The sequence below is a fragment of the Arachis hypogaea genome, chromosome 17, assembly GCF_003086295.3.
Source record: "Arachis hypogaea cultivar Tifrunner chromosome 17, arahy.Tifrunner.gnm2.J5K5, whole genome shotgun sequence".
NCBI lineage: Eukaryota > Viridiplantae > Streptophyta > Magnoliopsida > Fabales > Fabaceae > Arachis > Arachis hypogaea.
The window spans coordinates 48,275,889-48,301,136 of NC_092052.1; the positions used below are offsets into that span (position 1 = coordinate 48,275,889).

General features: G+C 41.6%; 1 non-coding gene across 1 annotated transcript; it reads right to left on the minus strand.

Annotated features, from left to right (window-relative positions):
• Positions 1 to 17,179: 17,179 nt before the first annotated feature.
• On the minus strand, positions 17,180 to 17,286 carry LOC112768844 (small nucleolar RNA R71). The gene has a single exon (XR_003186227.1). It is a non-coding gene; the product is annotated as a small nucleolar RNA R71 (small nucleolar RNA).
• Between the last annotated feature and the right edge of the window lie 7,962 nt (positions 17,287 to 25,248).

The following is a 25,248-nucleotide window of genomic DNA, read 5'->3' on the forward strand; positions in this document are numbered from 1 at the left end:
ATTCAGACTAGACCTTTCAATGCTACCCCTAAGTGACATATTTAGATTAATCATCAACCTTCTAGTATTTATTCTGGTAGACCCACTTTACCTAATGTCATCACCAACATATAAAGTGCGAAACCAAAAGAATGAACAATAAAACAATACCTTTTGTAGTAAAAAGTGTTTTGCTTTTATCGGATATCTGTAATACATTTTCTTTATTCACCTTGTGTATTACTGACCAATAATGGTGTATTGAATAATTTTTAACATTTTTAAACATGTTACCTCAGTTGGTATGCGGACAAAGATTGATTGAGCAGAGCTAAATACAGAACTCATTTCGATCATTTACTATTTTTCCATCATAATGATTTCATAACAATGAAGTTTGAGACATCACTATCGGAAATACTCTAATTACCATCGGATTTACTGTCATATTTAGGGTGGGACGGTTCCATCAGATTTTATGTGGGATTGCAAGTGATAAAACACTATTTTATGATTTATCTTGTGCTCAATTGAGTGGTTTTTATCAAGTCTTTACTCACTTATTCATATAATTAGCATGGTTTTACAATTCCTTCCTTATTCTGTGATATATGTGAAAACATGTTTCCTAAGCCTTAAAACTGTTAATTTTAATTATCCTTTATTACCATTCGATGCTGTGATCTGTGTGTTAAGTATTTTCAGGCTTTATAGGGCAGAAATGACTTAGAGGACAGAAAGGAAACATGCAAAAGTGGAAGGAATGCGCAAAAATGAAGTTTTGAAGAAAATGGCAGCAACGAGCACGCATGGATTACGCGGACGCGTGCCTAGCATAGAACACGAGTGACGCATACTCGTGACAGACGCGTACGCGTGACAAGGAAAATGCCAAATGACACGCACCCGTGACCTACGCGTACGCGTGATAGACGTTACGTGCAGAAAGTTGCAGAATTCGCCCCCAGCGAATTCTGGACTCCTTTTCAGCCCAAATTCAAGCCTAGAAAAACAGAATAGAGGCTGGAGAATGAGGGAATCAAATGATTCATCATTCATTCATTAATTATAGACAATTTTTAGGTTTTAGATGTAGTTTTCTAGAGAGAGAGGTTCTATCCTCTCCCTTAGGTTTTAGGATTTGGATTTCTTCGTTTCCTCAATTCCAGGTTCAATGTTCCTTTAATATTGTTTTCTCTTCTACTTTTATTTATTCTAGTACTTTGATTTATCTATTTCTCTTGTTAATTACTTATTTTTCCAATTTAGTTTATGAACCTTCCAATGTTAGAATTGAATTTCTATTTAATGCAATTTGAGGTATTTCAGATTTATGATTTTAATTTAACTTTTTACATTCTTAGCTTGAATTGATTAATTGGTGACACTTGAGTTATCAAACTCCATTGTTGATTGATAATTGGAATTTGCTGGTTGATTTGGATCCCTCTAAAGCTAGCCTTTCCATAGGAGTTGACTTGGACTTGAGGAATAAAATTAATTAGTCCACTTGACTTTCCTTTATTTAGTAAGGGTTAACTAAGTGGGAGTAATGAACAATTCTCATCACAATTGATAAGGGTAACTAGGATAGGATTTTCAATTTTCATACCTTGCTAAGAACTTTATTAGTTATTACTTTAATTCTTGCAATTTACTTTTCCTGTTCATTATTCAAAAACCCCCAAAAGATAATCTTTCATAACCAATAATAAATACACTTCCCTGCAATTCCTTGAGAGACGACCCGATGTTTAAATACTTCGGTTATCAATTTTATTAGGGGTTTGTTACTTGTGACAACCAAAATTTTTGTACGAAAGGATTCTTTGTTGGTTTAGAAACTATACTTTCAACGAAGAACTTAACTGTGAATTTCTTTACTAGCAGAAAATCCGATCGTCAAAAAATGGCGCCGTTGCCAGGGAACTGCAATTGTGTGCCTTATTATTGGTTATTGTAAATATTTGCTTTTTTCTTGTTTATTTGTTTTTATTTTTGCTTTCAATTTTTATTAGCCACTATGAATTCTCACCCCTGTCGCTTTGAGTTTGGTTTCAATGTTGTTGTTAGGAATGGAAGCTATAACAGGAACATGCATCAAGGTCGAAATAATCAAAGATGGAAGGAGCCAAGAGGATTTGATCAACCCTTTCGGCAACAATACCTTCCAAGGTACCATGGACAACGACCATCCTACAATGCATGCCAAGACAATAGTTATAGTGGACCTCTTCGTGATAACCAACCTCCACCAAACTACTATGCTCAAGAGCCATTCCGAGGTGCGTACCAAGATGATAGATATGGTGGACCCTCTTGTAGTTACCAACAAGCCCCACCCTATGCTTATGAACTACCTCCACAACATACCTTTGAATCACCAAACTCACAATCCTTCATCAATTGGAGCAAGAGATAAATCGATTATCCTCCCAACGTTTGGATTACTCAAGGAACTCCCATGGCTTCATGTGGAGAATCTAATGAAGAACGTAGCATGAAGGAGGCACTAGAAACTCCGGTGGACAGTAAGGAGCATGACTTTGTGTTGGAACAAGTGGAGAAAGCCGAGATTATCAAAGAAGAAGAATTGGTTGAAGACTTAGGAGACGCTGAACCTCCATGGGAATCAAGAGTCGTAGAGAATTCCGCCAAGAAATTTGCAATTGATGCTAAGGAGGATAGTGCACAACCCCCAAAGCATGTACCTTATGAAGAACTGGATGGAACAAATCAAGAAGCAGGTTTCCTTGGTAATGATGATCATGAATCAAGCTCTCCTAGTGATGAACTTGCATCCGAAACTGAACTCTTTGAGCTTGAAGAATCTTCCCCGAGTGAATATGAAGATGATGTGGAGGTAGACTTTTTTCAACCTCCAACTTATGACTTGAGTGATGGAGAAGAAATCGAAGACTTTGATCTAGATCTGGTTGCAGTTGAAGAGGTTTGTAAGGAAGTGGAAGAATTCACAGAAGAGTACAAGGGAGTGGAGCTTGAAAGACCACTGGAAACACCTCTCCCAAGGCCATTACCACCCAATACAACCTTCAAGTGGGTAAAATCCTTAGCCTTTATCTTCACCTTTCCACTCGAATATGGTTTGCTTGAAACCGATGGCCAACTTAGAGCTCTTTGTGGCTTTAAGAGTAAGAGGGAGATGGTTAGTAATAGAAGTTGGCATGCAAGGTTCAATACGGTTCCGTGCTCCAAATGGAAGTGCAAGGATTGGTATAGAGCTCGATTGAATGGGTTTCGGAAGATGTTTGGGTATCTCAGTGAAAATTCAGGTTGCATACCACCCGGCTGGAATAATTTAGATCAGAGCGGAGATGGGTACAAAAGCAAAGTTTGGGATCCTGGAATTCGATCTGAAAATCAGCACTCCTGGAGCCTGATCACCTGTTTTAACTTGCTCAATGGATTTACATGCCTAGTTTAGGACTCCGGAGGCTATTGGAACTGCAAACGTCAGTGGAGATTTCTGGATGAGTTCAAGCATAAGCCACCATGACAAGGAGCTCGCCAAATGTCCAACTTAAGGACTTTAACTAAAAGTGCTAGGTGGGAGACGACCCACCATGGTATGATCGTTCTTTTTTAATCTTAATTTTATTTTGTTTTGTTTGTTTTTATGTTTTATTTTATTTTATTTCCTCTAGTATCATTCATAACATCCTCATCAGCATCTGCATTTTGCATTCTGCATATTCAAAAAAAAAAAAAACAAACACACCATGCGTGCCCATGGGCCACGCGTGGGCGTCGATTCCAAATCGGCATCTCCATCCAACGTCCAGAAAGTTGGGCTGGAATCGTGCGGCGGGTGTGCGACGAGCACAAATTGGCCCATGCGTGTGCGTCCACGACGCGTACGCGTCACTCTCATCTTAGCACACCACGCGTTGGCGTGTGCGACACGCACGCGTCGCATGAAAATCTTTGCCACCTCAAAGGAGACAGAGAGTTGCACCAAAACGACGCTAGTTTCATGCGTTTAGCACGATTCTAGTCGACGCGTACGCATGCTTCATGCGTACGCGTCAACTTCACCTACCCCACTTCACGCGTTCGCGTGAATGACACTTTCGCGTTGTTGCAATTTTCCTCATCCACGCGCACGCGTGACCCACGTGTACGCGTGGATTTGAATCCACTAACCCCCCTGACGCGGAAACCCTAGCCCCCCGCGTGCCCATTTTTCCCCCCTTCCCCAACGTTCCATCTCCACTCTCCTTCCCTCCTTTCCTCCATAACCGCCCTAAACCACCACGACCCACACCCCCCGCGGCCGCCGTCGCTGACCCCTAACCGCCACCGTTCACCCCCCCTCTCCCTCCTTCCTTCTTCTCTTCTTCTCTTCTTCTCCTTCCCCTTTCCCCTCTCGAACCCCCACTTCCACCACACACCACCGCAGCCACCACCACCCCGACGCCACCATCCCTCCTTGCCCCTCTCATTCTCTTCCTCTCCCTATCCCTCATATCCCCTTCTCAACTCCGATAGCCCGCGCCTCACCACGCACCGCCACCACCACAGCGCCGTCACACACCACCGTAGCCACCACCCCCCCGACGCCACCATCCCCCCTCGCCCCTCTCCTTCTTCTCTTCCTCTCCCTATCCCTCCTATCCCCTTCTCAACTCCAACAGCCCGTGCCTCACCACGCACCACCAGCACCAGCACCACCGTAAACCTCCCTCTCCTCTTCATTTCCATTTCTATCACTGCGCCCCCCAGGTTACACTGCACCCCAATTCCTTTTCTGTACAAGTTACTCAGTTTGTATATTTCAATTCTGTTTAATTTAGGCTAGTTAGATATGCATGTTTGTAGTGGATTCTAGGTGGTTAGGTAGCTATGTTGTGGTTAGAAGATTCTAGGTTTGAAAATTGCTCCGTACCTGCTATTTGAAGTTTCTGTTTTTCACTATTGGTGGGCTGTTATTGTTGTTGTTTCACTGTTTCATGGAAGTTTGATAATGTTCTGCTTCATACCATCAATTCATATAAGTTGCATTCATTCCTGCTGATTGCAAGTATTGCTCTGCATTCATATCACATGCTGCTTGCACATACCTGCCTTGAGACTATCTTATTTGAAAATTCTGCTCAATGCCATTTTACTTGCTAGTTTGAAATATCTTGTTCTCAGATTCATATCTGCTGCTAATCCTGTTGAAAGTGCAACTGTTTGCATTATTATGCTGTTTGATTTTCCGGGAACGTTCCTTTTACTGCCGGAATGCTGCCCAATTTTTCTCAGAAACGGCTTTACTTAATTGCCATTCATGACTTGCCTTTGATACATTTCCATTGTGCTTTAATTGGTTTAAACCAAAATCACCTCATGACATGCTGGGCTAGCATTCACTATCTCTTTTGGTTCCCTTCCAACTTCAATTGCATTATTGATGATTCATAATCCTTTTCATGCTTCTTTTATTTTCATGTTTATCATCAATAATCTGCATTATCTGCTTGAATGTGAGTTGTTTGCTCTTCAAGTTTGTGAATTTCTGTTCGCTAGGAACCACAGTACCATGCCACTAACTTTAACTTCCCTTATTAACTCTTGACTTCATTGACTTTCCAGCTTCCCTCTTAGTTTTACACTAACTACTTTCAACCCCTTTCAAGGCATGTTTATTGTTGTTTCCTGACAAACAAGCATTCTGCATCTCATAGTTTTTGGATTGTGATTTTTAATGGAATTCTATGAATCTTATCTTGCATTCAGTCCAACATTCTATATCTTTCTGACTCGCTTCATGCTCTGGATTTTATTCCTATTTTGCCCATCTATGCTTATATTACTTGAATCCTATTTGCCTTCCTATTTTTCTGCTTTAAGTTTGATAAATTGTATCCTGAAATTTCTATTTTTCAGGATGTCTGACCCAAAAGAAAAGGGAAAGGCTAAGGCCACCACTGGTAAAAGGAAAAGAGGCCAAACATCTATGGCTCTGACAGATATACTACATGATGATTCGTGGTGTGAGAAGAACTTTACTCCACAGGAAAAAGCAGACCAACTAGTGCCTGCGACAAGTCCGATCAAATTCGCAAATCGCTACTGTGAATTGAAATATGAGGTCTTCGGGACTAAAAGGCACCTATACTTGGAAAAAACCCTCAGAATTCCAGTTGAACTACAACAGTACACTACAGAACAGATAAAACAGAGAGGCTAGTTCTTTCTGGAAAGGAATTTAACTGAGGTTAATGCATCCTAGGTCAGGAAATTTTACTGTAACTATTATAAGACGACCCTGGATGCAGTACAGCTCAGAGGGAAGTAGATTTAAGTTACTGAGGAGGCCATTGAAGATATCCTCCATTTCCAGCCTAAGTCAGATGAACCAGATGGCTACCAGAAGGCTGAGAAATCCATGAGGTTTATGAGCTTTGACTGGGAGGCAGTGAAGCGCACCATAGCAGTTGATCCAGCTATCCCATGGGTTATGGGTAAGTCGACAGTGAACCCAAAAGGCATAAAAATTATTTATCTGAATGATGAGGCTCGGCTATGGCAACAAATTCTGAGCAACTATGTGATGCCGAGCACTCACGAGATTGAGGTGCCAGCTGCCATGATTACTCTTATCTGGTGCGTGATGGAAGGCAAGGACCTGTACCTTCCCCGATTTATACGTCAGTACATGTCCAAGGTTCATGTCTGAGGCACTCTGCCTTTCGCATATCTGATTACCCAGTTGGGCCGCCGAGCTAAGGTACCTTGGGAGCCTGAGGATGAGAAGCCACCAGCCGCCGACTGGAAGAAGATCATCCCACACGGTAGGAAGTTCGAGGCTCTGGGCTACAGACCGCCCTCTCTTACTGCCTCCGCTGACGCGGCCACATCCTCTGCTGCCCCTTTGGCACCTGCTGCACCACCCACACCCACAGCACCCTCACCAACTTTCCAGCCCATATACCACCTAGTGCACCGACTCTTTGAGCACCTAGATCGGATGGAGCGTCGCAATAAGTGACGCTACGAGCATCTGAAGCTAATGATCAGGACCGAACACATCGACATCCCCTCCAAGCCTGACAAACCATCAAAGGAGGAGGCGGATGAGCAGGAGGACGTTGCACGGGCAAAGGATGAGCAGGCAGAGCCCCAGCACGAGGAGCCTCAACAGACACAGTCGGCAGATCCACAGGCCCCTATACAGGCAGAGCCTCAGGCACCTTCACTGTCAGAGCCCATAGAGACAGCATCAGCACACCCTTCCGGAGGTGACAACTCTTCACACCCAGCTTGACTGAGCATCGAGGACGATGCAATTATATAAGTGTGGGGAGGTCGCCATATCTGGCGAACTTTATTTTGGTGAACTACTTTCAGACCCTTTTTATCCTATTTTGTTTCATTTTCTGTATTTTTATTTTATTTTATTTTATCTTATTTTTCTCTCAGTATTTGCACATTTTCTTTTACTATACTTTTGTTTATTTCTACTTTATTATATTTTGCACTTTGGGCTGTATATATCTTAGATATTTAGCTTAATTTGCACTCTTAATTTATTAGTTGTGATATAGAAAAATATAGATTATTAAGTTTAGTTTACCCTTTTAACATATGAGAATTTGGTTTAATTGAAAATAGAGAGTAAACTAGAAATTTTTAGATTTTCATAATCACAACAATCCACTTAGCATATATATATATATATATATATAGTAATAAGTGTTGGTAAATTGACGACATTTTTTTCAAGGAATGTATTTATTTCTTTACAAAAGCCATTCAAGGATTCACATTGATTGAGTTAGAACTCTTTATTCTTACTTGCATGATATACATAATGATATATGGTTTTTGAGCCAAAGAACACACAACCCGTGATATTTGAGCTTAATTGCATGGTTACATTATTTAACCATAGTGTTTATACCCTGGGTCGAGTTGTCCGACCCGGGATGTTTAGCGACATAGCGACCGACCTCTTCAGGTCAGATTATCCGACCTCTTCTCAAAGAGCTCGGCCAAAATTTCCAGGAAAGCCCAACAAGGGCCCAGATAGAGGAACACGACCCAAATCCAAAGGCAGCCTAAGCCTATAGAGATAAGGGCGGTTCCCTTGAAGATAAGATGACTTTACTTGAAGTTAAGATAAGATAAGATAACTATCTTATCCCCAGAAAGGTCATCTCCTACTATTATAAATACACTGGAGCACCCAGGTATAACTCATACTCTGATTCTACTAAAAACTGCTTAATATCCTTGCTAACTTAAGTATCGGAGTCCCTTGCAGGTACCACCACCCTCCGGTGACAAAGGATCAGCAGCATTGTCAGTCCAACAAGTCGGGTGCGACAGCTCCGGCCACCATCCACCAGCCGGATACGTCATCCCCGACCAGCACAGAAGATCTCGTCCGAGATCGACCTACAGTTTCAGGTAACACCCAGAACATTGGCACTGTTGCCGGGGAACCTGGAAGTCATCCCATCACCATGGTGGACAACCTTGACAACGACCACGACTCTAATCTAGAAGATAGGACGCCGCACAAAAATGCGGATACTACACCAAAAGACACTCCTCAACCTAATAAAGACAAGAATTCGCCAAATACGGAAGCCATGGAGGCACTTCAAAACCGCCTAAAACAAATCGAAAAAGAAGTGGAGCACCAACGAGAAGCTGAGAGAGACCTACGAAGGAAAGTTAGGCGACGCTGCGAGTTAGAGGACAAACTCCTAAAACTCGAAGCAGATCTCAAGGCCAAAAATAGTCGATCCGGTCATGAAGACGACTCCCGTAAGGACCAAGACCCATTCACCAAAGAGATCATGAGGACTAAAATCCCAAAGGACTTCAAACTTCCCAACATGACTTTATATGATGGCACAGCAGATCCCGGCCATCATCTCAGTAATTTCAGAAGTAGAATGTACCTCACCGACGCCTCAGATGCAGTTCGCTGCAAAGCCTTCCCGACTACTTTAACAAAGACAGCAATTAAATGGTTCGACAATCTACCCCCTAGGTCCATCTCAAGCTTCGACGACTTAGCCAAGAAGTTTTTGGCCAAATTCTCCATCCAAAAAGACAAAGCTAAGCACGCCCCAAGTCTATTAGGAATCAAGCAAGGAGATCGGGAAAGTCTCCGCAGCTACATGGAAAGATTCAACAAGGCATGTCTGGACATACAAAGTCTACTAACAGAGGCCGCCATTATGGGTCTCATCAATGGCTTGCGAGAGGGACCTTTTAGCCAATCTATATCGAAAAAACATCCCACATCTCTGAACGAAGTGCAAGAACGAGCAGAGAAGTACATCAACATGGAGGAAAACTCTCGACTAGGAGAGACCTCAAAATCCAGATTCTCCTACTCCTCCCGAGATAAGGATAAAGAGTCCAAAAAGAAAGAAGATCAACATGGGGAAAAGATAAAAAAAAAACCACAATTACACCCCTCTTCGGGTGTCCCTTGTGGATCACTACAGAGAAGTATGCCATACTGAAAAAATACCCCCAGCTCGACCACTCAAAAGCAAAAAGGGAGGAGGAAATCAGACTGAATATTGCGAATACCATCGAATCCATGGACATTCCACCAACGAATGCTTCGACTTAAAAAATGTCATAGAAAAACTGGTAAGAGAAGGAAAATTAGATCAGTACCTAGACAGCCGAGTCGATGAGCAAAGAAAGAGAAGAAGGGATGAAGATGTTCGACGAATTGAGCGATCACCTCGTACACCAGAGAGACACATCCACTTAATACATGGAGGATTTACGGGAGGAGAAATCTCCAAATCATCCCGCAAAAGATATCTTAAAGAAGTATATCATGTCAAGGGAAAAGAGGAAACACTCGACATCCCCATAATTACTTTTACTAAGGAGGACGCAGTTGACATCATCTCAGGACACGACGATCCCATGGTCATCACCATCATATTGGCCAACGCAAATCTCCACCGCATACTGGTCGACCAGGGAAGCTCCGCCGACATCTTGTTCAAAACTGCCTTCGACAAACTCGGTCTGGAAGAAAAAGAACTCAGAGCATACCCGACCAGCCTGTTCAGACTGGGAGACACTCCAATCCAACCACTCGAGTACATCTCACTACACACAACCTTTGGAAAAGGAAACCAGTCAAAAACGCTTAAAATAGACTACATCGTGGTCAACGTGAGTTCAGCCTACAATACCTTAATAGGTCGGACAATGTTAAATCAGCTCGGTGCAGTAGTCTCGACTCCACACCTGTGCATGAAATTCCCAACCACAGAAGGAATAGCTACAATAAAAGCAGATCAGAAGACAGCACGCCGCTGTTACAACGAAAGTCTAAACCTCAGAGGTAGAGGAGAAGAATTCCACACCATCGAACTCGGTGGAGTTCAAAGGCGGGAAGAACTCCGTTCACAACCCGAAGGCGAAGTAGAAAAAGTCCAGATCGGAGATGTCCCAGACAAAACAACCAATATTGGCACAATCCTAAAAGGAGACATAAAAGAGTCGATAATACAGTTTTTAAGAGACAATGTCGACCTCTTTGCATGGAAAGCCGCAGACATGCCGTGCATAGACCCAAAGTTAATGTGCCACAAGCTGGCAGTTTACCCAGGATCTCGGCCAGTACAACAGAGACGCAGAAAGCTCGGACCAGAACGATCCCAAGCTGTGGAAGAACAAGTACAAGCTTTACTGGAAGCAGGATTCATAAGAGAAGTTAAGTACCCACTATGGCTAGCCAACATCGTCTTGGTGAAAAAATCAAATGGGAAGTGGCGGATATGCACCGATTACACTGACCTCAACAAAGCCTGCCCAAAAGATCCTTATCCACTCCGAAGTATCGACGCCTTGGTAGATGCCTCCTCCGGATACAAATACCTCTCGTTTATGGATGCTTATTCGGGATACAATCAAATCCCGATGTACCTACCCGATCAAGAAAAAACTTCATTGTGAACCCCAAAAGCAAACTACTGCTACATCGTCATGCCTTTCGGACTCAAAAATGCGGGAGCTACATATCAGAGATTAATGAATAAGGTCTTTGCAGACCACATCGGGAAAATCATGGAAGTCTATGTAGACGACATGTTAATAAAGACGCAAAGTGAAGAGACGTTACTGTCCAACCTCACCCAAGTATTTAACACTATAAGAAGGCATGGCATGCGACTCAACCCTGCAAAATGCACCTTCGCAGTAGAAGCCGGCAAATTCTTGGGTTTTAAGCTCACACAAAGAGGAATTGAGGCAAATCCGGATAAATGCCGGGCCATACTCGACATGAAGAGCCCGTCTTATGTCAAAGAGGTACAACAACTCAATGGAAGATTGGCAGCCTTGTCCAGATTTCTAGCTGGATCAACAATAAGATCCCTCCCCTTCTATGCCACTCTAAGGAAGGGAAAGAAGTTTGAATGGACAACGGAGTGCGAGCAGGCCTTCCAAGATTTCAAAAGGTTCCTGGGACAACCACCTACCATAACTCGGCCACGGGAAGGAGAACCACTTATATTGTACCTTGCAGTAGGAAGTCGGGCAGTAGCCTCAGCACTAGTCCGAGAAGACGACAGCGGGCAACAACCTGTATACTTCATCAGCAAGGCACTACAAGGATCCGAACTGAACTACCAAAAAATAGAAAAATTTGCCTATGCTCTCATACTAATATCTCGGCGACTTCGCCTGTATTTCCAAGCTCACATTATCAGGGTTCGGACCGACCAGCCAATAAAAGGCATTTTGTAGAAAACAGATTGATAAACCACTATTTTATGGTTTATAATGTGTTTAATTGTGTGGTTTTATCATGATCTTTGCCCACTTATTCATATGATTAGCATGCATTTATATTTCCTTCCTAAAATTATTACATGATTGAAAACTTGCTTCCTAGAGACTTTTAATTATGTATTTTAATTCTCCTTTATTCCATTCGATGCCGTGATCTGTGTGTTAAGTGTTTCAGGCTTTATAGGGCATGAATGAGTTGGAGATTAGAAAGGAAGCTTGCAAAAATGGAAGGAACACAGGAAATTGAGGAGATGACCAGCGAGAAGTGACGCGGCCGCATGGCTCACGCGACTGCGCGGATTGGAATAGCACAAGTGACGCAGAGGCGTAAACGACGCGCTCGCGTGGCAGGGCAAAACGCCGAATGACGCGGCCGCATGAATGACGCGATCGCGTGACGTGCGCGATCTGCATAATCTGCAGAATTCACTGGGGGCGATTTTGGGCCCTGTTTTGACCCAGTTTTTGGCACAGAAAAGCAGACTAGAGCCAGAGAACATGCAGAGACCGAAAACAACATTCATTCTACACAATTTTTAGTTTTTAGATCTAGTTTTACTCCTCCTCTAGGTTTTCTCTCTACACATTCATAGTTCTTAGGATTTTTATTTCTATTGCTTTTTGCATTGGGATATTGAGAAGAGTTATTACCTCATCAAGACTTCGTCATTCTAGTTCATTTTCTTTACTTGGCTCTTACTCTTCCATGTCCTTAAATTTACTCAATTTTACTATTGAATTACTTTTAGAATTTATTAATACAAGAATTACTTTTATTTTTAATTGATTTCTTTGATTATTATTTATCATGACTTTCCTTAATTCCCTTTCCTATGTTATGAATTCTACATTCACAATGAGCGAGTAGTTCCCTAACTTGATGGGGAGTTGATTGAAAGGAACCCTTGAGTTGGAATGCTCAAAAGAAAAATGGGTTTATTGTTGGATTGCCCTCTAGTTACTGACACCAATCCCTTTTAATTGAGTGGGTTGGAACTTGTGAATAGAAGTAGCATTCCAACTTGTTTGACTTTCCCTTAGCTAGTAAGGGATAACTAAATAGAACAACCTTCAATTATCAATTAATTTTGAGAGTACTCCAACAAGAATAGGGCTTCCAGCTAATCTACTCACAGTCAAAGCTTTTATTTAAATTATTTAATTTCTCTAATTTAATTTCCTGTTTATTCAACTCAAACCCTTCTTGAAAACATTTAATTAATAAAATAGCACACCTTTCTGAAACTCGTTGGGAGACGACCTGGGATTCATACTCCCAGTATTTTAATTTTAATTTTTGTGACACCCTTCTAAATTGATAAGCGGATCTCTGGTTGGTTAAGAACTATACTTGCAACGCATATCTTATAACAATTCATGACTCGCCAATTTCCGCTACGTCAATTTTTGGCGCTGTTGCTGGGGAGTTGCAATAGGATGCTAAGTTATTGATTGGAATTTATTTATTTGAATTTTACTTTATTTTGTTACTATGAGCTGCATGTTTCTTTTGTTAGATGACGCGTTCACTTCCTGATCCAAGCTTGCCAGTATTTGATCCTGAGATTGAAAGAACTATTTTACGAATAAGGCAAGCTCGGCATCGGTTAGTCCTCTCTGAGGACAGATCTGAAACGTCATTTGAGGAAGAAACCAGCCCCCGTTCTACTGATTCGGTTGATTTACGTGTAGGTGACATGGCAGCACCTAGGAGAGTTACTATCCAAGAAGCTGGAGCCCTTGATTTTACAATGCAACCGTTTCAAGCGCATCACCTAGCGGTGGCTACAGACTTTGAAATAAAGACTGCACTGCTCAATTTGATGCCCAAGTTTCATGGCTTACTTGCTCAAGAGCCTATCAAGCACCTGAGAGATTTTCAAGCAGCCTGTTCAACTGTCAGGCTTGATGGTGCAAATGAAACTTCAATTTTGTTGAAAGCTTTCCCGTTTTCTCCTGAGGGAAAGGCAAGAGAGTGGTACTACACTCAACCCGCAGCAACTGTATCCGACTGGGATACACTTAGAAGAGAATTTTTGGAAAAGTTCTTTGATGCCAGGGCATTTTGGCCAGTTTCACTGACCTTTTCTTTACTGTTTTTAGGATAGTTTCATGCATTTCCTTAGGAAATAAGCTGGTTTTGGATAGATATTCACTTACATCTTGATTCAAGCATGCATTGTGCAATTTACATGATTTCATGAGGATTTTGCATGAATTTAAGGACAAATTGGATGTTGCATTTCCCATGACTTGGACTAGAACTTTGATGCACTTTATTGCTTGATTTCAGGACAAAGGAAGCAAAGAAGAACCACATTAGTGGCTACGTTAGTTACACTAACGTTAACACTAACGTGGAATGGGAGTAACTTGCAAAGTTAAAGAGAAAAGTGATTGCCAATAACGCTCTTGAATCCATCATTGCCCACGTTAAGAGTCACGTTAACTAAGTTAACGTGAACTCTAACATGGAAGAAAGGAAATGGAGCCAACGTTAGTGACACTTAACATTATCACTAACGTTGGACTAAGCTCATAAGTGGCCACGTTAGTCACCACGTTAACTTAGTTAACGTGGCCTCTAACGTTAAGAAGAAAGGGAGGAAGCCAACGTTAGTGACATTCAACATTATCACTAACGTTGGCCAAGTCACACTAAGCCACATTAACTCCCACGTTAACCTAGTTAACGTGGAAGCTAACGTGAGAAAACAAGGTGGTCGACAACGTTAGTGACACTAAACATTGTCACTAACGTTGGAAGGAACCCACACAAACCCCAATAAGCCACGTTAACTCCCACGTTAACTTAAGTTAACGTGAAGAAGGGAGGTGACGCCAACGTTAGTGACACCCAACATTGTCACTAACGTTGGAAGGAGCCCACACATGCCACCATGAGCCACGTTAACTCCCACGTTAACTTAGTTAACGTGGAAGCTAACGTGGATAAGGGAATGTTGAGCCAACGTTAGTGACACTCAACTTTGTCACTAACGTTGGAGATGGCTAGCATGGCCACGTTAGAAGCCACGTTAACCTAGTTAACGTGGACTCTAACGTGGGAGCTAAGGGGCACATTGGAACGTTAGTGATAATGTTAAGTGTCACTAACGTTCTCGAAGGTTGGCAAGCCTACGTTAAAAGAGCCACGTTAACTAAGTTAACGTGGACCCTAACGTAGGGAAGGGGGAGATTTCTCAACGTTATTGGGAAAGGTGAGTCCCAATAACGTGCACGATGGATAAAGGGGCAACGTTAGTGGCAACGTTTGTGCCACTAACGTTGAAGTTAACGTGGCTCTTACTTGGGTGAAGAACGTTAGTGAAAAAGTTGAATGTCACTAACGTTCTCGAACCCATATTATCACTGAACGTTAACACCACTAACGTCCTGAGCTAAAGTCTCTGCCCACTTCACACTTTCTCTCTGCAAGTAAAGCCAAGCCCAATGAAGAAGATAACTGTTTCAAACTCAAGATCCAAAGGCCCAGACCCAAGACTTGAAGAACCAACTAGAAGAGTAGAAGAGTAGTATATATAGGAGTAGCTTTGAATTATTTAGAGAGTTGGAAAATTATAGGGAGCCTCTCGGCATAGAACTACTCTCTGTATTTACTTTCTCTGCACTTTTAGTATCATCATGTATTCTCCATCTTTGTTTTCATTTTCCAGAGCTATGAACAACTAAACCCCTTTCATTGGGTTAGGGAGCTCTGTTGTAATTTGATGGATCAATACTAGTTTTCATTATTCTTCTTCTATGTTTTCTCTTGATTTTACTTGAAAGCTTTCGATCTTCATCCAATTGGGTAGTTATCTTGGAAAAGAAGCTATTCATACTTGGATCTCTTCTGAACCTTGAAAGAGGAATGAAGAGATCAAGCTAGAAATGCTTTCTCATGCTGGACCAAATTGGGTTTGGATGGATATGTGACTATAATCCTCTCAACACTTGATTTGGGAAATGCATGTGGTATAATCAGTGACCATACTTCATCTCTTCTCATGAGCAATTGACCAAGGAATTGGCTATTGATCAAGATTTGAGAGATTGAATTACAAGAAATTGTAATTCAATCACTTAAGATTGCCAAGGAGATCAATGAGTGTATTGATTGAGGAAGAGATGAAAATGAAATTGATCCGGAGAATGCAACATCTCCTGAGCCCAATGAACTCCCCATTTCTGATCTTACCCATTCTCTTTATTTTCTGTTACTTACTTTTATGAGCAATTCCCCCATTCCCATTTACAATTCTGCAATTTACTTCAGTCATTTACTTTCTGTTCTTTAATTCTAGCATTTACTTTTTCTGTCATTTACCTTCCCGCCATTTTATTTTCTGCAATTCTAAACTCAAATCCTGGATTCGCTCAACTAGAACATTCCTCTAATTAAAGTTGCTTGATCAATCAATCCTTGTGGGATTCGATCTCACTCTATTGTGAATTTTTACTTGACGACAAATTCGATACACTTGCCGAAGGAAATTTGTTATGAGACAAGTTTTCCGTGCATCAAGTCTATGGCGCCGTTGCCGGGGATTGATTGTGCATCAACAATGATTAAATTGGAGGATAACTAGATTGAGCATTTTATTTTTTGTTTGATTTAATTTTCTGTTTGAGTTATTTACTTTCTGTTTTTAGTTAATTTCTTCCCTTCCCCCTACTTTTTCTTTGTTATTTACCATTCATTTCACTAACCCACTAACTGTTTGATATATTGCATCACTCACTCTAACAGTAATTCTGACAGATATACGTTCTTCACCTATTCTCTTTGCTTGTACTTGTTGGTTGTATGACAGGGAGAAGAAGCGGGACTTCAACTTCCTTTGATTCTGAACCTGAGAGAACCTTCCTTAGACTAAGGAGGGAGGCAAGAGAGAAACGTGTAGTTGGTGCTGAAGAAGAGGAGGAACACTTTGAGGAATACTTTGAACCAAACATGGAAGAAAATATGGAAAACCATCACGAAGAAGAGACTCACAACCATGGCGGAAGAGGTCGAGCAAATCATGCTGGGGAGGATAGAAGAGTTTTAGGCTCTTACATCAATCCAAACCCAGGAAACTGTGGAAGTAGCATTCAAAAGCCAACCATCCATGCCAACAATTTTGAACTAAAACCACAGCTCATCACCCTTGTTCAGAACAACTGTTCGTTCGGAGGAAGTGTCCAAGAAGACCCCAATCAACATCTAACCACCTTCCTGAGAATATGTGACACAGTGAAGTCTAATGGTGTTCATCCTGACGCCTATAGACTGCTCTTATTTCCATTCTCACTCAAGGATAAGGCAGCCAAGTGGCTGGATTCTTTCCCAAAGGAGAGCTTGACAACTTGGGAAGATGTGGTGAACAAATTCTTAGCAAGATTTTACCCCCCTCAACGAATCAATAGGCTGAGAACTGAGGTCCAAACTTTCAGGCAACAAGATGGTGAGACTCTATATGAAGCATGGGAGAGGTTTAAGGACCTAACAAGGAGGTGCCCACCAGATATGTTCAATGAATGGGTGCAGCTGCACATTTTCTATGAAGGGCTCTCCTATGAGTCCAAGAAGGTAGTAGACCATTCATCCGAAGGGTCTTTGAACAAGAAGAAGACCATTGAGGAGGCCATAGATGTCATTGAAACTGTAGCAGAGAACGACTACTTCTATGCCTCCGAAAGAGGGAACACAAGAGGAGTAATGGAGCTAAACAATGTAGATGCTCTGTTGGCCCAAAACAAGCTCATTACCCAGCAGCTGGCTGACCTCACCAAGAAGATGGAGAGGAACCAAGTAGCAGCAATCCCCACTTCATCAACAACCTAAGAAGGAGTGAATGAAGAAGTAGAGGGTAGTCAGGAGCAAGCCAACTACATTGGGAATTCACCTAGGCAAAACCATGATCCATACTCCAAGACCTACAACCCTGGATGGAGGAATCCCCCAAACTTTGGGTGGGGAAATCAACAAGACCAAAGCCTTGATCAAAGACGCCCAAATCCAAACAATGCAGCCCACTAACACTTCACATCTAGACCATATCAACACCCCAATAACAACACCTCCCCACATCAACATCAAAACCAAAATAACTTACCTCATCCTTCCACCTCTAATCACGATCTACAATCATTGGATGACAGCATTTCAAAGATTGAGAATCTACTTGAAGGCATAGGCAAAGAGATTCAAGATAGTAAGGCGTTTCGAGAAGAGGTGATGTCCAATATGCAGAATCAGGATGCTGCCATCAAGAAACTTGAGACACAAATTGGCTACTTATTCAAGCAAATTTCCAGCCACAACCTTCGCAGCAATACTAGTCCAACACAAAGGGAGGAGTGCCAGGTTATCACCCTTAGGAGTGGGAAGGAACTGAAGGAAACCTCTCAGAAACCACAAGAAGAGGACTCAAATAAAGAAGAAGAAGAGCAGGAAGAAGCTCGAGTTCCCACTTTGAGTTCACAAAAAGGGGAAGGAGTGCTGAAGCTAGACGCCCCAAGAGTCCCATACCCTCAGCAATTAAAGAAGAAAGGGGATGACAATCAATTTTCGAGATTTTTGAAAATCTTCAAGAAACTGCAAATCAACATACCCTTTGCTGAAGCAATAGAACAAATGCCACTCTACGCCAAGTTCTTGAAGGAGCTTATGACTAAGAAGAGAAGCTGGAAGAACAATGAGACTGTGATACTAACCGAAGAATGTAGTGCTATCATTCAGCACAAATTGCCCCAGAAATTGAAGGATCCTGGGAGTTTTTAGATCCCTTGCATTATAGGGGAAATCACAGTGGAGAAAGCTCTTTGTGACTTAGGAGCCAGCATCAACTTGATGTCAGTAGCTATGATGAGGAAGATGAAGATAGAGGAGGCTAAACCAACAAAAATGGCCTTACAGTTGGCAGACAGATCATTCAAGTTCCCTCATGGCGTAGTAGAAGATTTGCTGGTGAAAGTGGGAGACTTCATATTCCCGGCAGACTTCGTAGTGCTGGACATGCAAGAGGAAGCCAAGACCTCCATTATCTTGGGAAGGCCGTTCTTGGCCACTACTGGAGCGGTCATTGATGTCCAAAAAGGTGATCTCACCCTGAGATTACACAATGAAAAGATGACAATCAATGTGTTCAAGGCCATGTGTTACCCACAAGAACAACTAGGGGAATGTATGAGGTTGGACTCACTTGAAGAGGAGGTGCAGGAGAGTTTTGAAGAAAAAGAGTCTGAAGAACCCGAAAGAATAATAGAAGAAGAGTGTACATCAAGTGAAGAGGTTGCAACAACAGAAATTAGCATACCAGGTGCACCAAAGGAAGAGAACGAAAAGTCAGAAGCACCTAAACTTAAACTCAAAGCACTGCCACCCACTCTCAAATATGCATACTTAGGAGAAAATGAAAATTACTCAGTGATCATAAGCTCATGCCTCAGCAAAGATCAAGAGGATGAACTGATCAAAGTACTGCAACAGCACAAGGATGCCATTGGTTGGACACTTGCTGACCTGAAGGGGATAAGTTCGGCCATATGCATGCACAAGATACTGCTGGAAGATGATGCCAAACCATCCATTCATTCTCAAAGGAGGTTGAATCCAATCATGAAGGAAGTGGTACAGAAGGAAGTTATGAAGTTATGGCAAGGGGGGGTAATTTACCCAATCTCAGACAGCCCCTGGGTTAGCCCAGTGCATGTCGTCCCAAAAAAGGGAGGAATTAGCGTGGTTCCCAATGAGAAGAACGAACTAATTCCTACAAGGACAGTCACAGGATGGCGGATGTGCATAGACTACAGGAAGCTCAACGAGGTTACACGAAAAGATCATTTCCCCCTTCCATTCATGGATCAGATGTTGGAAAGACTTGCAGGGCACGCATATTATTGTTTTCTCGATGGTTATTCAGGATATAACCAAATAGTGGTTGATCCCAGAGATCAAGAGAAAACCTCATTCACTTGCCCATATGGAGTGTTTGCCTACAGGCGCATGCCATTTGGGCTATGTAATGCACCGGCGACTTTCCAACGCTGCATGCTTTCTATCTTTTCAGATATGATAGAAAAATTCATTGAAGTTTTTATGGATGGTTTCTCGGTATTCGGAGATTCCTTCCTTAGTTGCCTACATCACTTCGCCTTGGTATTGAAAAGATGCCAAGAGACCAATTTGGTCTTGAACTGGGAGAAATATCACTTTATGGTGATAGGAGGAATAGTCCTTGGTCACAAAGTTTCTAACCAAGGCATTGAGGTTGACAGAGCTAAAGTAGAACTTATTGAAAAACTGCCTCCACCCAGTGATATCAGGGCAATTAGGAGCTTTTTGGGGCATGCTGGTTTTTACAGAAGGTTTATTAAAGATTTTTCAAAGATAGCCAAGCCCTTAAGCAATCTCCTTGTATCTGATACACCATTTATCTTTGATGAAACATGCATGTTAGCCTTTGAAAATTTGAAAATGAGGTTGTCCTCTGCTCCTATCATTTCCCCACCTGATTGGAATTTACCGTTTGAATTGATGTGTGATGCATTTGATTTTGCAGTTGGGGCAGTGTTAGGACAGAGGAAAGACAACTTAGTCCATGTGATATACTATGCTAGCAAAGTCCTTAATGACACTCAAAGAAATTATACCACTACTGAAAAGGAGTTACTAGCAATAGTTTTTGCATTTGACAAGTTTAGATCATACCTCATTGGTGCTAAAGTGATTGTTTTTACAGATCACACAGTAATTAAATATTTATTTGCCAAGCAAGAATCAAAACCAAGACTAATAAGATGGATCTTATTGCTGCAGGAATTCAATATTAAAATCAGAGACAAGAAAGGAGTGAAGAACAAGGTAGCAGATCACCTATCCAGGATTCCTCATGATAAAGGTAGAACACCTGATACAAGTGTGAACAAGTTCTTCGCTGATGAGCAGTTGATGATAGTTCACAAAGCACCATGGTTCGCAGACATTGCCAACTTCAAGGCAACTGGGGCATTGCCTCCAGAGATCAATAAACATCAAAAAAGGAAGCTCATGAATGATGCAAAGTACTTTGTCTGGGATGAGCCATATCTATTCAAGAAGTGTTCAGATGGAATCCTTAGAAGATATGTTTCGGAAGAAGAAGGACGAGAGGTCCTATGGAATTGCCACGGCTCATGCTATGGAGGCCACTTTGGAGGGGATAGAACTGCAGCTAAGGTGTTACAAAGCGGATTCTTTTGGCCCACCCTTTTCAAGGATGCCAAAGAACTAGTAAAGAGCTGCAATGAATGCCAAAGATCTGGAAACTTGCCCAAAAGAAATGAGATGCCACAAAATTTCATCTTGGAACTGGAATTGTTTGATATGTGGAGAATTGATTTCATAGGACCATTTTCAACCTCATATGCAAACAAGTACATCTTGGTAGCAGTGGATTACGTTTCCAAGTGGGTAGAGGCTATTGCAACCCCAACGAATGATAACAGGGTAGTCATGAACTTCCTCAGGAAGAATATCTTTAGCCGATTTGGAGTCCCACGAGCAATTATCAGTGATGGAGGGAGCCATTTTTGTAACAGACCACTAGAAGCTCTTCTCCTACGATATGGGGTAAAACACAAGGTAGCCACACCTTACCATCCCCAAACAAGTGGACAAACTGAGATATCCAACAGAGAGCTAAAGAGGATTCTGGAAAAGACTGTGGGTGCATCAAGAAAGGATTGGTCGAAGAAGCTGGATGATGCTCTTTGGGCATACAGAACAGCATTCAAAACACCACTTGGAATGTCTCCATATCAACTAGTGTATGGGAAAGCTTGTCATTTACCACTGGAGCTGGAACACAAAGCTCTCTGGGCTATCAAGATACTAAATTTTGACAGCATTGCTGCTGGTGCAAAGAGGATCTTGCAGCTGCAAGAGATGGAGGAATTCAGGTCACAAGCCTATGAAAATACCAAGATATATAAAGAGAAGGCAAAGAGAAGACATGACCTGCATCTTGCACTCAGGAGTTTTGAAAAGGGGCAGCGAGTACTCCTTTACAATTCCAAATTGAGACTATTCCCAGGAAAACTCAAATCAAGGTGGTCTGGACCTTTTCTTGTCACAAACGTTTCGCCATATGGACACATCGAAATCATGGATGAAGGTTCAGAGAGGACTTTCACAGTGAACGGACAAAGACTCAAGCATTATCTGGGCAATGATGCCAAGGCATCTTAGGCTAGTTTCACTAGCATTTTTTTGATAGTTTTAGTTGTTTTATGCATTTTCTTGAGCTTAAAGTAACCAAGAATGGTTAAAATAAGAACAAAGCAATGAACCATCCAAACAGTATGATTTTGATGCAAATTCCATGAGTTTTTAGTTATATTACTTGAATGCTATGAATGGAAGATTTCTCATGAAATTTTGCAAGACTTTGATGCAATTGTTTGGATGATTTCAGGGAAGAAGAGGCTAGGCAAGGAAGCAACAAAGTCAATAAAGGAAGCTTGAATATCACATGTGGAGTTTAAGTTCCAGTTTAAGCCTAAACTGGAGCTTAAACGCCAGAATCATGAAGGCTAAGAAATGCTGAAACTGAAGTTTAACCTCCAGTTTAACCTTAAACTGGAGGTTAAACGCCAGAATGAAAGTCTCACCAAAGAAGCATTTCCACGTTTAACCTCCAGTTTAACCTTAAACTGGAGGTTAAACGCCAGAATGAGAATGCCAATCAGGAAGCATTTCCACGTTTAACCTCCAGTTTAACCTTAAACTGGAGGTTAAACGCCAGAAATGGGAAGTGCACCAGGGAGCCATTTCCACGTTTAAGCTCCAGTTTAACCTTAAACTGGAGCTTAAACGTGTTCGACCAAGTTTTCTCCTCCAGGGTTGCTTTCTCCATTTCCACGTTTAAGCTCCAGTTTAACCTTAAACTGGAGCTTAAACGTGTTCGACACCTCCAGGGCTACCTTTCTCAGCTTCCACGTTTAAGCTCCAGTTTAACCTTAAACTGGAGCTTAAACGTGTTCGACCTCCAGGATGCCTTCTTCCATTTCCACGTTTAAGCTCCAATTTAACCTTAAACTGGAGCTTAAACGTGTTCGACCTCCAGGGCTGCCTTTTCTATCTCCACGTTTAAGCTTCAGTTTAACCTTAAACTGAAGCTTAAACGTGTTCGACTAAGTTACCCTCCAGGGCTGCCTTCTTCCATTTCCACGTTTAAGCTTCAGTTTAACCTTAAACTGAAGCTTAAACGTGCTTCCACAAAAGGCATCACTGGAAGTGTCTGGCGTTTAAGCTACAGTTTAAGCTTAAACTGCAACTTAAACGCCACTCTTGGAAAAGGTTTCTGGGCCAACAATATTGCGGTTTAAGTTAGTATTTGAGCACAAACATTAACTTAAACTTACTCTGGTATGAAACCCAATTGAATATCATGGTTTATGGGATTGGGCCTGAAGGATTGATGAGTCTGAAATTTCAATTTATTGAGTCATGTGTCATTATTTGATTATCACTAAGTTGGCTCAATGAATGTTACAGAATTTGGATTAACAGCCTCATCAAGATTATGGATCATAAACCCAAGGCGAAAGGAAAGCAGGGAGAGGCCTCAAAGCCCAAGAAACACAACAGAAGCTCAATATAGAAAGTGTATAAATAGGATAGAATTTAAGTTAGAGGGACTTTGACCTTTTCATTGAGCTAGTTTTCATATCTTTGTAATTGAATTCAGAGCTATGACTCACTAAACCCCCTTTCATTGGGTTAGGGAGCTCTATTGTAATTCAATGAATCAATAATAGTTTATCTTCTTCTTCAATCTTTTCTCTTGAATTTTTTTAGAAAGCTTCTCGATCTAATTCCATTGGGTAGTTGTCTTGGGAAAGAAACTACCCATAATTGGAATCCTTCGGAACCTTGGGAAAGGAATGGAGGATTCATGCTAGAGAAGCTTTCTCACAGTGAATTGGATTGGGGTTTGGATGGATATTGTGACATGTAATCCTACCAAATTGTGGTTCATGAAACTGTGTGGTATAATCAGTGATCGAGCATCATCTCTTCTTATGAACATTTAAACCAAGGGATTGGGAATTTGTTTGTTTTTAGAGAGAATTGGTGAGCCAAGGGATTGGGTTCCAATCATATAAGATTGCCAAGCAAAATTCAATGAACGCATTGGTTGAGGAAGAGATAAACATGTTTTGATTCGGAGATCTCAATATCTCCTATAACCCAATGAATTCCCCATTCCTGATTTCCACTTTCTCTTTATATTCTGCACTTAAATTTATGCAATCACCCCCATTCCCTTTAATTTCAGCAATTTAGCTTCTGCTCTTTACTTCATGCAATTTAAGATTCCGCCATTTAAATTTCTTGTCATTTACGTTTCCCGCCAATTTTACATTCCGCAATTCTCATCTAAATCTTGATTCCGCTCAACTAGAACACACTTCTAATCCGAATTGCTCACTCAACCAATCCTTGTGGGATTCGACCTCACTCTATTGTGAGTTTTTACTTGACGATAACCGGTGCACTTGCCGGAAGGAATTTTGCCGATCGTGCAATTTCCTAAATCGTAGCATAACTAGTTTATGCGCATCAGGCAACATGGGGGAAAACCCCAGAGTAAATTACCATCTAAAGTAAAGGAGGAACCGTCGAGCTAGCGATGATAAAAGAGCGCTCTGTTGGGAGGCAACCCAACCTCAGGTAGTTTCCTTTTCATCTGTATTTCAATAAGGATCACAAGTTGTTTCCCCCTGTATTGCGAGGAGCTAAGTTTGGTGTTCCACACCAAAACAAGTCAAGAGTGAAAGTGTGATTCTAAGTTTGGTGTTCCACCAAAGACATTAGTTAGAATTACACCCCACTCCCAAAACACATTGCTAGCTCCAACCAATCAAGGGAAACCACTTAGATGTAGTTAGACTTTAGTAATAATTGTTGTGTTAACAACAAGATATGAGGTTCTCTGCATATATGCAATGTTTTGTACTGGGCAAGGAACTAAGTTTGGTGTTCACACACCAAATTAAGTTCAAAAGCCACAAGCACACATGCAAGCTAACTATGTCTCAAGTGCTTTAGGAACAAGCAACTTCCAATAACTTTGCACGAATCTTATGAGGAAATAGTGCACCTTCACCCAAGGAAGTGAAGTAGCAAGGACTAGGATGAGGACAAAGAAAGAGGGCAACTAGAAATCATCACCCGAAGGTTGTATTGTTACTTAATTCCATTATACTCAGAATTGTTGAAAACTGGAAGTCCGAATGCACTTTTGATTAATAGTTACTCGTAGTTGGAACCTTTTTCAATTCTGTCTTTTAAGTTTTTGGTGTTGAAGAGGTCTCTGTGTGCTAGTCTTTATGTCACCGCATCCTTACTTTGCTTACTTGTATGTTTGTCCCTTTAAATCAAATGAAAAGAGAATGATTGTTTTTAAAGACCAGAAAGGAGTTCATACTATGGAGTAAGTTCATAAG